This window comes from Bufo gargarizans, chromosome 1 (assembly GCF_014858855.1).
Source record: "Bufo gargarizans isolate SCDJY-AF-19 chromosome 1, ASM1485885v1, whole genome shotgun sequence".
NCBI lineage: Eukaryota > Metazoa > Chordata > Amphibia > Anura > Bufonidae > Bufo > Bufo gargarizans.
In genome coordinates this window covers 538136296-538152629 of record NC_058080.1, presented here as the reverse complement: position 1 = coordinate 538152629, position 16334 = coordinate 538136296, and the positions used below count along the sequence as shown (strand labels likewise).

Here is a 16334-nt window from a genome sequence, read left to right as displayed (position 1 = left end):
AAAGCGCGCACAGCTCTGTAGACGGAAAAAGTTATAGTATCAGTGGTCTCTCGTTATGTGTGCCTACATATTATTGAATCGAATTAATGAAAATTTCGTACTTATCCAGAACACCATCGGCTGGGCTGTACAACCACTATGAAGAGAATCTTTTATATCATCAAGGACATTTTTAAAGTCTGTTTTACTTGAGTCTGCATTGACATAATTTGAGCCATTGTTGCACGAGTGATAAATTTGGCAAATATTTACAAAAACTTTAGCTCCGATTTCCTAATCCTATCGATGGGGTAAGCTCAGACAGGCTGTCTACACCTGCACCAGATTTATCACAGGGGCTCAGGCTGGAGGATACATGTGGTGCAGGGACAGACAACTACTGGATGGCTTACTTGGAGACAGAATTTTATTCTGGAATTGTGGCAAAAAGATTTAGCATCTTTGGCTCCGCCCCTTTCCAGTGTGGCCCCACCCCTCCCACAAGTCCTGCCCCCTTGTCAAGCAAGTGAGATAGAAGTGTAGAAATCCTTGCTGTGCCAAAATTGCGGCACTTTTTAGAAAGATTTTACGACCAGACATTAGTAAATCTGGGCAACTGTTGTCTAGAGACATTACTTTTTTGTCACCACTCCCTAGTGGTGTAAGATTGCGCCTGTTATTACCAAATGTCTCTAAAGTATAAGTCCACTCCCTGCCATGGAGTGGGAAATTACTGCAAAACGGGGGAAAATTGCCCTCTTCATGGACAAGTTGGCAACCTCACCAATCAGCCGTTTCAGGCAGCCGCCGGAAATTATACAGTGGATGGAAGATCATTTGCACTGGAGCTAAGCTGCAGTACCCCGGCACAACCACTATACAGAGGCATAGGTGGGGATCCTAACAGAACAGGGCATATGGAAAGTGACAACTGCTTATAGAGAACCTGTCAGGTGATTTCTGCTGCCCCATCAGAGAACGATATGATAGAGGGAGATAGGCTTGGAGCAGGATTTGAGTAAATCCAGACTGGACTCCTGGGAAAGACCGTGAGAGTCCTGCTAACCCCGCCCACACATGATGATTGACAACATTCTATGCATACAAACTGATAGAGGGAGAGATTTCAATCATCATGGGTGGGCGGGGCCAGCAGGACTCTCACGGTCTTTTGTAGGAGTCCAGTCAGGATTTACTCTGCTTTTAACTCAGAAATCCTGCCCCAAATCACATAAACCTGTATATCACAGAGCTCAGCTTCTCTTCCTCTATCATATTCTGTTCTCAGACAGGGAAGCATAACTCATTTGACAGGGTCACTTCACAAATCGGTCACATAGAAGTGAGACCTATGGGTATGAGCCTGTGGCTGAAGGCCTGGGCTTTACCACAGATCAGAGCGCTTTGTATGTTGATTGTGGTTTTGCAGGTAGAGCTACAACTGGTGCATTGCAGCCGCTATACGAGAACCCAGGCGAACAATACGTGAACCAAGTGTGATCCCCAGCATCACCGACATCGCTTACATACAGCCACACAGTTAGGCTATATGCACACGGCCGTGGTTTTGGTCCGCATCCGAGCCGCAGTTTTTGCAGCTTGGATGCTGATCCATTCACTTCAATGGGGCCGCAAAAGATTCAGACAGCGCTCCGTGATCTGTCCGCGTCTGTTGCTCTGTTCTGTGGACCGCAAAAAAAATATAACATGTCCTATTCTTGTCCGCACTTTGCAGACAAGAATAGGCAGTTATATTACAGGCTGTCCGTGCCGTTCCGCAAATTTCTGAACGCGTACGGACGCCATCCGTGTTTTGCGGACCGCAAAACACACCACGGTCGTGTGCATATAGCCTTATCCAAAGGCCTGTATGAATAGTCACAACGCCTTCATTATTCCAGCAGCCTGTATCTGTGAATTAAACCAGTATGGCGGCTTTTTCCAGAACGAAGAATCAACATTTTTGTTGATTTTTGCTCATGCCTGACAGAGAGCGCCCAGCACACAATGTATGTTTATTCAGCTGGGCAGGAAGGTATGTATTAGGGAGGTGCAGCCTTTCTCCCACACCATCTCTCACAATGCTGCTGCCTTGTAGTCACCGATCCACCCATCAAGATATCAAATACGGTCAGCCAAGAGTTTCATATGATCAGATGATAGTGTCATTTAGCGTAAGGCCTCATGCACACGAACAAATTTTCTTTACGTTTCCGTTCTTTTTGTGGACAGTATACGGAAGCATTCATTTCAATGGGTCCGCAAAAAAAAAAAAACGGAAGTTACTCCGTTTCCGTATTTCCATCCCGCAAAAAAATAGAACATGTCCTATTATTGTCCGCATTATGGATGAGGATAGTACTGTTCTATTAGGGGCCAGCTGTTCCATTCCGCAAAATACGGAATGCACACGGACATCATCCGTATTTTTTGTGCATCCGTTTCTTGAGAACTGCAAAATACATACGGTTGTGTGCATGAGGCCTAAACTGGTGGACTCACTAGTGAGATAGAAGTAATGTCTGGGCCTCACTGGTGGTTGAAGTCCAAAATGGTGCCACTCAGGCTGTCCTGAAGTCATGACGTTGTGGCTACCTGCATGGTACTGCTACAGCCAAACAATGACTGCTGATTCGCTGCAGTGATCATGTCGGATAGCCAGAATGTCATCACGGTAGGTTGGTAGGACTAGTGGTGGATTCTCCAGATAATATTTACTTGGTTATTTTAGCACATCAACTTCTTTTTCAGCGGGTCGGACATGGACCAAAAATACGGTTGTGTACACGAAGCCTAAATTAAAGGGGTTATCTCATCTCACAAAATGGGGGCATATCGCAACTATATCGAGAATAGAGCGACAAAAGTGGTGGAGGGCGCACTGCGCAGCCGCCCTGAATTCATTTTCTATGGGGCCGCCAAAAATAGCTGAGCGCTGGCTTGACTATTTCCGTCGGGCAAATAGAAGTAAATGGGAGCGGTGGCCGGTCATGCACGGTGCTCTCTCATTCACTTCTAGGGGGAGAGTGCTTGATGGTGGCTGGACCGAAGTATATCAGGCTCCATTCCTGATACAGGTGCAGGTCCCAGCGATAGGACCCGCATCTATAAGACAATGGGGGCATATCCTAGCGATATGCCCCCATTGTCTGAGATGAGACAAGCATCTATTAGTAGGCCATATAGCTGTAACAAGTGGATTCAAGGACACCCACCCTGCCAGGGGCCATAAGGGAGCATGCACACGGTAGAGTTGTGTGCAGGGGGCTGTACAGCAGCACATGGAGTCCTTTGTGGCTCCAAACAACACAGTCAAGGGGACTGCATGCTTCTATGGAAGAATGGCTTTCTTCAGTCTGTTCCTCTCACCTGATTGGCTAAGAAGGATCACTTCATACTTCATGATTCCTTTATTGCATGTTGTTTAAAGGGGTTGTCCCATTACAAACATTTAACCACTACCTAGGAGATAGGGGGTAAGTGTCTGATCAGCGAGGATCCAAACGTTGGGGCCTTGTTATGCATGTGCAGTGCTGCTCCAGTCAACTCTATGGGGCTGACGAGGGCTTGCATTTGGCCAATTCTAGAAATGGAGTGGAAGTGTGCACGTGTGACCTCTGCTGTTCCATTCAACATGGGGGAACATGGGGTCCCCAGCATTTGGACCCCCTGCTGCGCACTTATCTCCCCTATCCAGTGGGTTAGTGATTGTAATGGAAACCTCCATCAACATTTGCTGAAAAACCATAGAAACACCTTGTGTTTCATCCATACTGCACACATTTTATGGATTTTTTTTTTTTCTTTTCAAAACAAATATATAGATAGTGTTTTTTTTATTTTTTTTCTCCCTTCGTGTTGTGCGTTTCATATTTCCCATATAGACCTTCTGCTAATATTTGGATCTGGTGTTCTTACTGCAAAAAAGCCACCAACAGAGCTTGAAAACAAACAAACAAACAAACAAAAAAAGCCTAAAAGGCTTGATCGTACAGCTGATCCCCAATGCCCATGCACCCCCCTGTTGGCTCAGAGGCTAGTTTTAACACCTAGCCCCTAAATGCAGAAGTCACTGCACCTCTCTAAATCTAGAGTCTAGATGACAACAATGCTGTATCAGCAGCCGTCCAAGCGGCCTCCGTGTGCTGCCTATCCCGCTATATAGAAGCTCATTTTTTTACAATGTGGGGGAGGGAAATCTGGTTTTCCTAAGTGTGCTGGTGGGCAACCACAGGGGATTCAGTTAATAGGAAGTGTGCTGCTAGGCGTCCTGTGCTGCAGATCAGATTGTGAGGGGGAGGTTTGTGCTCCAAAAGTCACTTCAAAGAGCTGGGAAAACACATTGCAAAGAAACAACAGAAGGACGATTGTGTTCAGCCTCCCGCGCGGAGGACACACCAACTTATGACTTCTAGAATAACAGGCGTTCCTCGCTTTATTTATCCCTTTTAATCAGTAATAAGAGTGATCACGTAAGAAATTGGGTCCTCTAGTCTTTCACATCCCTGGGAGGTGGCCACCATTCCAATCACCAGTATCCGCGCAGACTGCAAATGAGGCAGGATTTCCACAAAGGCCCGGAAAATGCTATGTCCTGATTTCTCCTGCCGTCACCCCAGAATTCTGGCTTCAAAAGGTCGCACGATGGGGCTTTTGTGACTTTTTGGACACCAATCAGTCCAGTTTTGAAATATGGGTGGGGAAGTGGGCATGGTTATCTATGTTAATGAATTCCCCACCAGATTACTCACTAAGGATGTCATTTACTAAATTTTTATGCCAGTTTGGGGTGTAAAAATAGTAGCAAGACCTCTTTATGCGACTTTTTAAACGCCCATGCGACAATATGTATTGCATAGGTGTTTTTGCGTCGTGCCACTTGGGAGTGACAAAGCAGTGGAAGGGGTCCATTTACCGTTTTTTACGGGTGTAAAAGCTGACAAACTACTCCAGTCAGGTGTCTTTGCAAAACCCCTAAGATTTTTTTTTTTTTTTTTTAAAAGGCCATAAACTCAATCCAGTCAGAGGGCGGAGTAGGAAAATTGGAGTAGCTTTTCTAGACAAAAGTGCGTTTGAGACAAATTTAGCAAACATAAATGTGGCATAAAGTACGCCAACACAGACTCAAGCAAAAAGGACTTGAAATATTCCCCTCATAAATTTCCCCCTATATGTCTACATCCCCTTGAAGGATTGGTAATCCGCAGATTAATCTGTAACTACATATTCCCACCACACACTTTTGCTAGCAGGCTCCATTGTGCTTCAATTTTCTTAAATGCAGCTCTTTTCCATGACTTCCCTTTTCCAGAATCATGACCATCCAAGCAATCCAAGCCCATCAGTCATGGAAACCATCACCAAGCTGTCTGCATACTAAAAAGCATCTCTATACTTCTGTTAAAGGTGCACTTGTTATCTAGAATTTAAAAGGGTTGTCCAAGCATACTCTCCCATCTGATTCAACACTGCGCACGGAGAGATGTAACCGCATGATGGGCAGGACAGTTGCCCAGGCAACCACCTGATTTCCAGCATGCCTCTAGCACTGGTGCTATTCTAATTAAAGGGGTTGCCCGGGTTCAGGGCTGAACCCGGACATACCCATATTTTCACCCAGGCAGCCCCCCTGATGTTAGCATCGGAGCATCTCATGCGACGATGCTCTCCTTTGCCTTGCGCTAGGTATGTCCGGAGCTCTGAACCCGGACAACCCTTTTAATAGGACCTGTTTACCATAATAGGTGGCTGTCAAATGGTTGCCTTGGCAACTCCACACCGGATGTCAGGCCAGGTGGAGGCGGTAGTATTGCTGCACAACCCCTTTAATGGTAACTACATACGATGCAATAAAGGGCAATAAAAGACAAAAAAGAATACAAATCTGAGGGGTCAGCTGTAGCGTTTAATGTTTACAAAGCCTTAATAAAATCTGTAAAACGGAGATAAAATTATAAAATACAAAATGAACAGCAGGTGGTAAAAGAGAGCAAAACAAATCTTCAAAAATCATTTAAATATATAAATGTTAAAAAAACAAGGTCTGAGCAGGTAAGTTCCCTAAATAATGGTACGGGGGGGGGGGGTCACTGAAGATAAGGAAAAGGCAGAGTTACTAAATAGGTTTTTAGCTCTGTATATACAAAAGAAGAGAAAGGAGCTGCATATCTGTGGTGCTGGGGCCGTTAGTACATACAGTAATATACTCAATTGGCTAACTGTAGATATGGTCCAAGAGAAGTTAAATAAGGTAAATGTGAACAAGGCTCCGGGTCCAGATGGATTATACCCAAGAGTGCTTAAAGAGCTCAGTTCAGTCATTGCTGTGCCCCTGTTTATCATTTTTAAAGATTCTCTAGGTACTGGTACAGTGGCAAGTGATTGTCGCAAGGCAAATGTGGTACCGATATAAAAAAAAAAAACAGGTAATTATAGACCAGTTATTTTAACTTCTGTTGTGGGAAAAATATTTGAAGGACTCTTAAGGGACTATATACAGGAGTATGTGACTGTAAATAATATCATAAGTGATAACCAACATGGGTTTACCAAGGACAGAAGTTTTTATGAGGAGATGAGTAGTAGCCTGTACAGAGGGGAGGCTATGAATGTAGCGTTTCTGGATTTTTGATACTGTCCCTCATAGACGTTTAATAGGTAAAGTAAGGGCTATACTCTATAGGCTTGGAAAGTAGGATTTGGGTGTCCTTGTAGATGGTAGATTAAATAACAGCATACAATGTCAATCAGCTGCTTCTAAGGCCACCAGAATATTGTCATGCATTAAACGAGGCATGGACTCGGGGGCAGGGATGTAATAATACCACTTTACAAAGCGTTGGTGAGGCCTCATCTGGAATATGCAGTTCAGTTCTGGGCACCAGTCCATAGAAAGGACGCACTGCAGCTGGAAAACGTACAGAGGAGAGCGACTAAACTGATAAGGGGAATGGAGGGTCTTCGTTATGAAGAAAGATTAAAACAATTGAATTTATTTAGTATTGAGAAGAGACAACTAAGGGGGGACATGATTAAACTATACAAATATATAAATGGGCCATACAAAAAATACGGAGAAAAAAAAAAAACACGTTCCATGTAAAATGCTCTCAAAAGACAAGGGGGCACTGCCTCCGACTGGAGAAGAAAAAGTTCAGTCTCCAGAAGGAGTCATAGCTTCTTTACTGTAAGAACTGTGAATCTGTGGAATAGGCTTCCTCAGGACGTGGTCACAGCAGGACCAGTGGACAGTGTTAAAAAGGGTTTAGTTTAATTCTTAAAAGTGAACAACAAGGTGTCACTTCTATTTTTTTTTTGCAGGGCTGCAGAACGGACATACAGATGCAGTCAGCACATGGTGTACTGTCCAGTGAAGGCCAGTTCGCCCGCGAACACATGCGGGCTGCTATCTTAACTCACCAGTCCGGCGATGCACAGGCAAGTCCTTACCTGTGCATCGCCAGACTTGTGAGTTAAGATGGCAGCCCGCATGTGGCGAACTGGCCATCACTGGTACTGTCTGCACCTATTGCAGCCCCGTTGAAGTGAATAAGGCTACTTTCACACTAGCGTTCGTCGGTCCGCTCGTGAGCTCCGTTTGAAGGGGCTCACGAGCGGACCCGAACGCAGCCGTCCAGCCCTGATGCAGTCTGAATGGAGCGGATCCGCTCAGACTGCATCAGTCTGGCGGCGTTCAGCCTCCGCTCCGCTCGCCTCCGCACGGACAGGCGGACAGCTGAACGCTGCTTGCAGCGTTCGGGTGTCCGCCTGGCCGTGCGGAGGCGTGCGGATCCGTGCGGATCCGTCCAGACTTACAATGTAAGTCAATGGGGACGGATCCGTTTGAAGATGCCACAATATGGCTCAATCTTCAGGCGGATCCGTCCCCCATTGACTTTACATTGAAAGTCTGGACGGATCCGTACGAGGCTATTTTCACACTTAGCTGTTATATGCTAAAAATAATGCAGACGGATCCGTTCTGAACGGAGCCTCCGTCTGCATTATTATGATCGGATCCGTTCAGAACGTATCCGATCAAGCGCTAGTGTGAAAGTAGCCTTAGTCTGCACCCAACATGCAAAAAATGCGGCCCAAACAACGGTCTTGTGCATGAGCCCTAACTGATGGAAATAACTGAAATGTGAACTCAGCCTAAGGGTACAGACACCTAGTGGTTCATAGAAGGAGAGAACATATAACAGACAGATATGACTTCTCTTTTTTTATTTCAATCCTGGTTTTAGCTTTCAAAGCTGCATCAGGAAACCTGACAGTGGCCGCACCCTAAGGCCCCTTGCAGACTAGCGTGTGCGGATTAGGTCCGGATGCGTTGCGAATGCGTTCAGTGAAAAATGAGCCATTTTGCAAACAAAGTCAGTCAGTTTTGTCTGCGATCGCATTCAGTTGTTATCGCGCGGGTGCAATGCGATTCAATGCATTTTGCACACGCGTGATAAAAAAAACTGAAGGTTTACAAACACCTCTTAGCAACCATCCGTGAAAAATGCATCACATCCGTACTTGCTTGGAGATGCAATGCAATTTTCACGCAGCTCCATTCACTTCTATGGGGCCAGCGTTGCGTAAAAATCGCTGAATATAGAACATGCTGAGATTTTCACACAACGCACACAGAACCATTGAAATGAATGGGTCCGGATTCCGTGCGGGCACAATGCGGTCGCATCATGCATTGCACCCGCACGGAATACTCGCTCGTGTGAAAGGGCCTAAGTGATCCAATATATTTCCTGTGCCAAGAATGAAAACTATACTTTCTAGGAACAGACGGATAATCAGTGTCTATGTTCACATCTGCATTGGGACATTATGTCAGGGGTTAGATTTGTAGCCAGCAAGAACTGCGCATTGTCAGGACAATGGACAGAATGCCGACAGACCACATTATAAGTCAGTGGGGGCATTTGGCTTTGTCACACAATGGATCTGGCACAGCATCATGGCTCAGGATTTAAATTTACAATTAGCACATCTCTGTCTTCTTGTGAGATATTCTGTTGGGGTTAATTGCGCCATTCGGGAATGCCGCTGTCAGATCATACAAATCCAGGAAAGACCCCCCCCCCCAATCCAGATCCAATGCACAATACATATAATAAAGCAATCACCCAAAATGTCACATGTGATTTACACAATGTGATGGAGAACCATACAGTTCTCAGGCAAATGATGTAAGGACACTGTACATCAATCCAAAAACTGGGGAGACTTACAAAGTAAGGCTTTAGGTCCCATTCACACTTCAAACTTATTGTTGGTCCATATTCAATCCGCATTCTTTGCAGATCAGATACGGACTGACTCATTTCAATTCGGCCCATAAAAAAAATGCGGACAGGACACTGTGTGCTGCCTGCCTCCACACGTCCATTTCGCAGTTAGATAAGGCTACTTTCACACTTGCGGCAGTGTGATCAGGCGAGCAGTTCCGTCGTCGGATCCACCGATCTGCCGATGACTGAAAGCATTTGTGAGACGGATCCGGATGCGGATCCTTCTCACAAAAGCATTGCAAGGACGGATCCGTCTCTTCGCTTGTCATGCGGACAGACGGATCCGTCTTGTATCTATTTTCAAATTTTTACCGGTCTGCGCATGCGCAGGCTGGAAAGACGGATCCGGCATTCCGGTACTAATACATTCCTATAGGAAAAAATGCCAGATCCGGCATTCAGGCAAGTCTTCAGTTTTTTTTGCCGGAGATAAAACCTTAGCATGCTACGGTTTTCTCTTTTGCCTGATCAGTCAAAAACAACTGAACTGAAGACATCCTGATGCATACTGAACGGATTACTCTCCATTCAGAATGCATGGGGATATGCCTGATCAGTTCTTTTCTGGTATAGAACCCCTGTGACGGAACTCTATGCCGGAAAAGAATAACGCTAGTGTGAAAGTACCCTTAGGCCTCTTTCACACTTGCGTTGTCCGGATCCAGCGTGTACTCCACTTGCCTGAATTACACGCCGGATCCGGAAAAACGCAAGTGCACTGAAAGCATTTGAAGACGGATCCGTCTTCAAAATGCTTTCAGTGTTACTATGGCAGCCAGGACGCTATTAAAGTCCTGGTTGCCATGGTAGTAGTGGGGAGACGTATACTTACCGTCCGTGCGGCTCCCGGGGTGCTCCAGAATGACGTCAGAGCGCCCCATGCGCATGGATGACGTGCCATGCGATCACATCATCCATGCGCGTGGGGAGCCCTGACGTCACTCTGGAGCGCCCCGGGAGCCGCACGGACGGTAAGTATACTGCTCCCCCGCTCCCCACTACACTTTACCATGGCTGCCAGGACTTTAGCGTCCCAGCAGCCATGGTAACCATTGAGAAAAAGCTAAACGTCGCATCCGGCAATGCGCCGAAACAACGTTTAGCTTAAGGCCGGATCCGGATCAATGCCTTTCAATGGGCATTCATTCCGGATCCGGCCTTGCGGCAAGTCTTCAGGATTTTTGGCCGGAGCAAAAAGCGCAGCATGCTGCGGTATTTTCTCCGGCCCAAAAACGTTCCGTTCCGGAACTGAAGACATCCTGATGCATCCTGAACGGATTTCACTCCATTCAGAATGCATTAGGATAAAACTGATCAGGATTCTTCCGGCATAGAGCCCCGACGACGGAACTCTATGCCGGAAGAAAAGAACGCAGGTGTGAAAGAGCCCATACCCGAACCTTGTACGCCGAACTTGAAAACAGAAGTTCGCTCATCATCACTACTCATGAACTCCATTCCTACAGAAACTCAGCTGAAGATCTTATCAGCACACATGTAATGTGTACAGCAACACACACACTGCAAGAGAGAGGGTATGTATGTGCATGAGTGTAGCGGACTGGCAGCATAGTCCGTTCTTCCCAGTAGCAGTTTTGCACCCATCCAGCATATGAGGAGTTAATCTGCCTTTGCAAAAGAGAGTTAATCTTTTCACAGTGAATATGAGATTTGATTCCGATCCCTTTTTCACCGACTCGGGATTTGCACGATCATTAGAAAACAATATACCACGCATAAGCTCCAATTTCTACAAGGAATTTCAGACGTGTAAAGTGGTTATGTGCTTTTATTAACGTGTTCCCACATAACACGCATGACAAATTCAGTCTGAGACCTCACACTTAAAGGGGGTTTTCTGGGACTTATAATTGGAACTGAAAACCTATCCTTAGGATAGGTCATCAATATCTGATCTTGCGGGTCTGACTCCCGGCTCCCTCGCCGGTCTGCTGTTTGAAGGGGCTGCAGCCATCAGAAGATCTGCCTTCAAACTGTACTGAGCACAGCGTCATACATGGGATAGTGGCCGTAGCTGGTACTTCAGCTAAGTCCCATTCACTTGAATAGCACTGAGCTGCACAAAAGCCATGGCTGAGTGTGGCTGCCCTTTCCAACAGCTGATAGGAGGTAGGGATTTCGTTCCATGCCTCCACAGCGCAAAAGATAAAACATGTCTCATCTTTTGCCGCATTTTGCGAATTCTGGACCCATTGAAGACAACGGGTCCGGACCGTGATGCGGAGCATACATGGCGGGTGCCCGATGGGCATGGCGGCACCACGGTCGTGAGCATGGGGTCTAAACGATATATATGAAAAGTTTTACAACTTCTACACATCTTTTGTGTTGGGCTGGATGGGAAAGATTTATCAAACTGATGAATAGGAAAACTGGCTTAGTTGCCGATAGAAACCAATCAGATTCCAGCTTTCATTTATCAGAGCCCCGTTGGAAAATGAAAGGTGAACGCTGATTGGTCGCTATGGGCAACTAAGCCAGTTTTCCTTTACATCAGTTTGATAAATCTCCCCCGACATTTTCAAGATCTCTGATTGTTTCCATTCACCAGCTGCCGTCAGGAACTGAAACCCTATCCTAATCTTGAGCGGATCAGAAGCGCAGAAATTCTCCTTATGTGACAAATAAGGCTACTTTCACATCTGCGCTTTCCCTTTCTGCTATTGACATCCGTCATAGAATCTCGATTGCGGAGGAAAACTGTTTCGTTCTGTTCCCATTCATTGTCAATGGGGACCAAACTGAACTGAACGGAGTGCACCAGAACGCGGAATTCTGTTCCGTTTGATTGCATCCCCTTCGCAGATAGAATAACGCTGCAAGCAGAGCGGTGCGGAGCAAGATGGATCCGTCATGACTCACAATGTAAGTCAATGGTGGTGGATCCTTTTCTCTGATACAATAGAAAACGGATCCGCCTCCATTGACTTTTAATGGCGTTCATGATGGATCCATCTTGGCAATGTTAAAGATAATACAACCGGATCCGTTCAGAACGAATGCAGATGGTTGTATTATCGTGACGGAAGCGTTTTTTGCCGAACCCTGCCGGATCCAGCAAAAACGCTAGTGTGAAAGTAGCCTTAGAAAAAATAAGACTGAAAGCGGTATGGTGCAGAGCCACATAGGTGGATATATGGATGCATGTACACAGTCAGCACAGCCTTATCATACTCTGGACACCCCATAGAGTCTCACAATGACACCTGCACCAGAACGTAAAGTGGCATTGGCACTTGTTCCGTAACTCCCACTGACTCCAACAAAGAGGGTGCAATGATATACACCAATCTTAGGCTACTTTCACACTTGCGGCAGAGTGATCCGGCAAGAAGAGTGATCCGGCAAGCAGTTGCAGATCCGGCAAAACATATGCCAACTGATGGAATTAGTAAGACTGATCAGAATCCTGATCAGTCTTAAAAATGCCTGATCAGTCAAAAAAAAAAAAAAAAATGCATTGAAATGCCGGATCCGTCTTTCCGGTGTCATCCGGCAAAACAGATCCGGCATTTATTTTTTTCAGTCTGCGCAAAGGACGGATCCAGCATTCCAGAATTTTTTATGCCGGATTCGGCACTAATACATTACTATGGGAAAAAAATGCCGGATCCGGCATTCAGGCAAGTCTTCAGTTTTTTTCGCCGGAGATAAAACCGTAGCATGCTACAGTTTTATCTTTTGCCTGATCAGTCAAAATGACTGAACGGAAGACATCCTGATGCATCCTGAACGGATTACTCTCCATTCAGGGCATTGAGCCCTTTTGACGGAACTCAGTGCTGGAAAAGAAAAACGCTAGTGTGAAAGTACCCTAAATCTACATTTTATAAATGTTTGGTGGAACAAAGGGAGCTGTCAGCCCTCCTGACAATACTAGGGTGTGTCCCTATATTTCCATAAGGAATAACAGAGGAATGGTACAACACAGAGACAGAAGAACTGATGCCTCAGAATTTAAAATGAAGCCTTCCTCTTGAACATGTAGGTGGCAGAGGCACATTTCCAGGGCACCAGAAACATGAAGTCATCTGCACTCAGGACACCAAGATGATGACAGGACGGCTGTCACAACATGTCGCATGGCCAGGAGCTAAAATATCCAGAGGTGTCTCCAGGCTACAAGACTCTACATGAAGGAGGAATCTGTCACACCAGGGCACAGCTGCTGACCACTAACATCTAGCCCAGATGATGCCAGGCATGGAAAACAGCAAGGCATAGATGCCACAATCCAAAAGAAGACTTCAGACAAGGCCCTGCCCAGAATGAGGCATGTTTCCAGACAGTATAACTCTCATCATTATTATGTAACCTCATAATCCAATGTTCCACTTTCTGTGACAGAATGTATAAATGTCCGTAGAATAAGACAGGTGATATCTACCACGACATACAATATAACATCTACATATGACATTGACTGCAGATACAATATAACATCTACATATGACTGCAGATACAATATAACATCTACATATGACTGCAGATACAATATAACATCTACATATGAGTGCACATACAATCCCACCCTTCTATACACATACAATCTGAGTGCACATACATTTCCACCATTCTATATACACATACAATATGAGTGCACATACATGTCCACCCTTCTATACACATACAATATGAGTGCACATACAATCCCACCCTTCTATATACATACAATACAAGTGCGAATACAATTCCACCCTTCTATACACATACAATAAGAGTGCGCATACAATCCCACCCTTCTATATACATACAATACAGAGTGCAAATACAATCCCACCCTTCTATATACATACAATACAAGTGCGCATACAATTCCACCCTTCTATATACATACAATATGAGTGCGCATACAATCCCACCCTTCTATATACATACAATATGAGTGCACATACAATGTCCACCCTTCTATACACATACAATAAGAGTGCACATACATGTCCACCCTTCTATATACACATACAATAAGAGTGCACATACATGTCCACCCTTCTATATACACATACATGTCCACCCTTCTATATACACATACAATAAGAGTGCACATACACTTCCACCCTTCTATATACACATACAATATGAGTGCACATACATGTCCACCCTTCTATATACACATACAATATGAGTGCACATACATGTCCACCCTTCTATATACACATACAATATGAGTGCACATACACTTCCACCCTTCTATATACACATACAATATGAGTGCACATACATGTCCACCCTTCTATATACACATACAATATGAGTGCACATACATGTCCACCCTTCTATATACACATACAATGAGTGCACATACATGTCCACCCTTCTATACACATACAATATGAGTGCACATACACTTCCACCCTTCTATATACACATACAATGAGTGCACATACATGTCCACCCTTCTATATACACATACAATGAGTGCACATACATGTCCACCCTTCTATACACATACAATATGAGTGCACATACATGTCCACCCTTCTATATACACATACAATATGAGTGCACATACATGTCCACCCTTCTATACACATACAATATGAGTGCACATACATGTCCACCCTTCTATATACACATACAATATGAGTGCACATACATGTCCACCCTTCTATACACATACAATATGAGTGCACATACATGTCCACCCTTCTATATACACATACAATATGAGTGCACATACATGTCCACCCTTCTATACACATACAATATGAGTGCACATACACTTCCACCCTCCACACAGGCAGCAGTAGTCCCCGTATACGCGCTGACAATAGGCACGGTCAGTCCGGGGCTGCACTACAGGGGACGTACAACACAAGACAGGAAGGTTCGGTATACATACGGTGTTCATCCCTTGCCCCAAATCTGAAGCGGCTCCGGAGTTCTGGGTCAGGATAGGTACCGGGATCACTTCCGGTTCCGGAGCTCACGGAATTCTACAAGACACGGCGGCGAAACAGCTCGGCTCATGCGTACTAGTCCCCAGCCATGTATGGCTCGTCCTGCCTACTGTCCCATCGGGAGCAGTGCACTGCGCATGCTCCGGTAACGGGTCACTGACTGACTGGTAGAGACTAGAGTAGTATGCGCGTACTACACTGAGATGGACTACTACCCTGCTGTGTACGCCGAGCTATCTGTATAAAGATGGACTACTACCCTGCTGTGTACACCAAGCTATCTGTATAAGATGGACTACTACCCTGCTGTGTACACCAAGCTATCTGTATAAGATGGACTACTACCCTGATGTGTACACCAAGCTATCTGTATAAGATGGACTACTACCCTGATGTGTACACCAAGCTATCTGTATAAGATGGACTCCTACCCTGATGTGTACTGTACTGAGCTTTCTGGATAGGAAGGACTACTACCCTGCTGTTTACACTACACTACTGCTACCTCCATTTTACCCCAAGATGTCTGAACAGGATGGACTATAATGTACACCCCAGAACTGCCTGGTTTCAGAAATGAGGGAACCCCAGCCATGGCCATGGTTCTGCTAGTTGTGAGATCATCATACAATACCTGGACACACACACTGCCATCACCATGCAGGGCCAAAATATTATACCGCGTCCTCATGTACGCATCCACCAAAAAGACTGCTTACAGGAAATCTAATTACAATGGAGGGGACAGAGACCTTTCTTATGATCTTTATACATATCTTCCAGTAGAAGGGGATTCTTTACAGTTAAAGCAGTGAGACTATGGAACTCTATGCCAGGGGAGGTTGTGATAGATTCAATATAATTCAAGTTATAGGTAGTTAATTTCAGGAAATGGGACATTGGTCCAGAAATTTATTCCAATTGTCTTATCTGGAGTCAGGAAAGAATTTCTCCCCCTAATATAGAGCATTGGACATCTGCCACAGGACGTTTTTCTTCCTCTGGATCAACACTGTAGAGTCATGGTTTAGGCCACGTTCCTATCTGCAGTAAGAGGATCCGCTGCCTGATACGGCACAAATGCCGGCTGTGGGCTGGACCAAAAATATTTTTTTTCACCGATATCCGACATGCTGGA

The 16334-nt window shown here is 45.3% G+C and overlaps 1 protein-coding gene across 1 annotated transcript in view; it reads right to left on the bottom strand.

The window, feature by feature from the left end:
* Positions 1-15293, bottom strand: part of SPECC1L (sperm antigen with calponin homology and coiled-coil domains 1 like) — a 66690-nt gene extending 51397 nt beyond the window's left edge. Inside the window, exon 1 of the mRNA XM_044275505.1 lies at positions 15139-15293. The gene's annotated coding sequence lies outside the window, so the exon portion shown is untranslated. The remainder of the gene's footprint in view (positions 1-15138) is intronic.
* Between the last annotated feature and the right edge of the window lie 1041 nt (positions 15294-16334).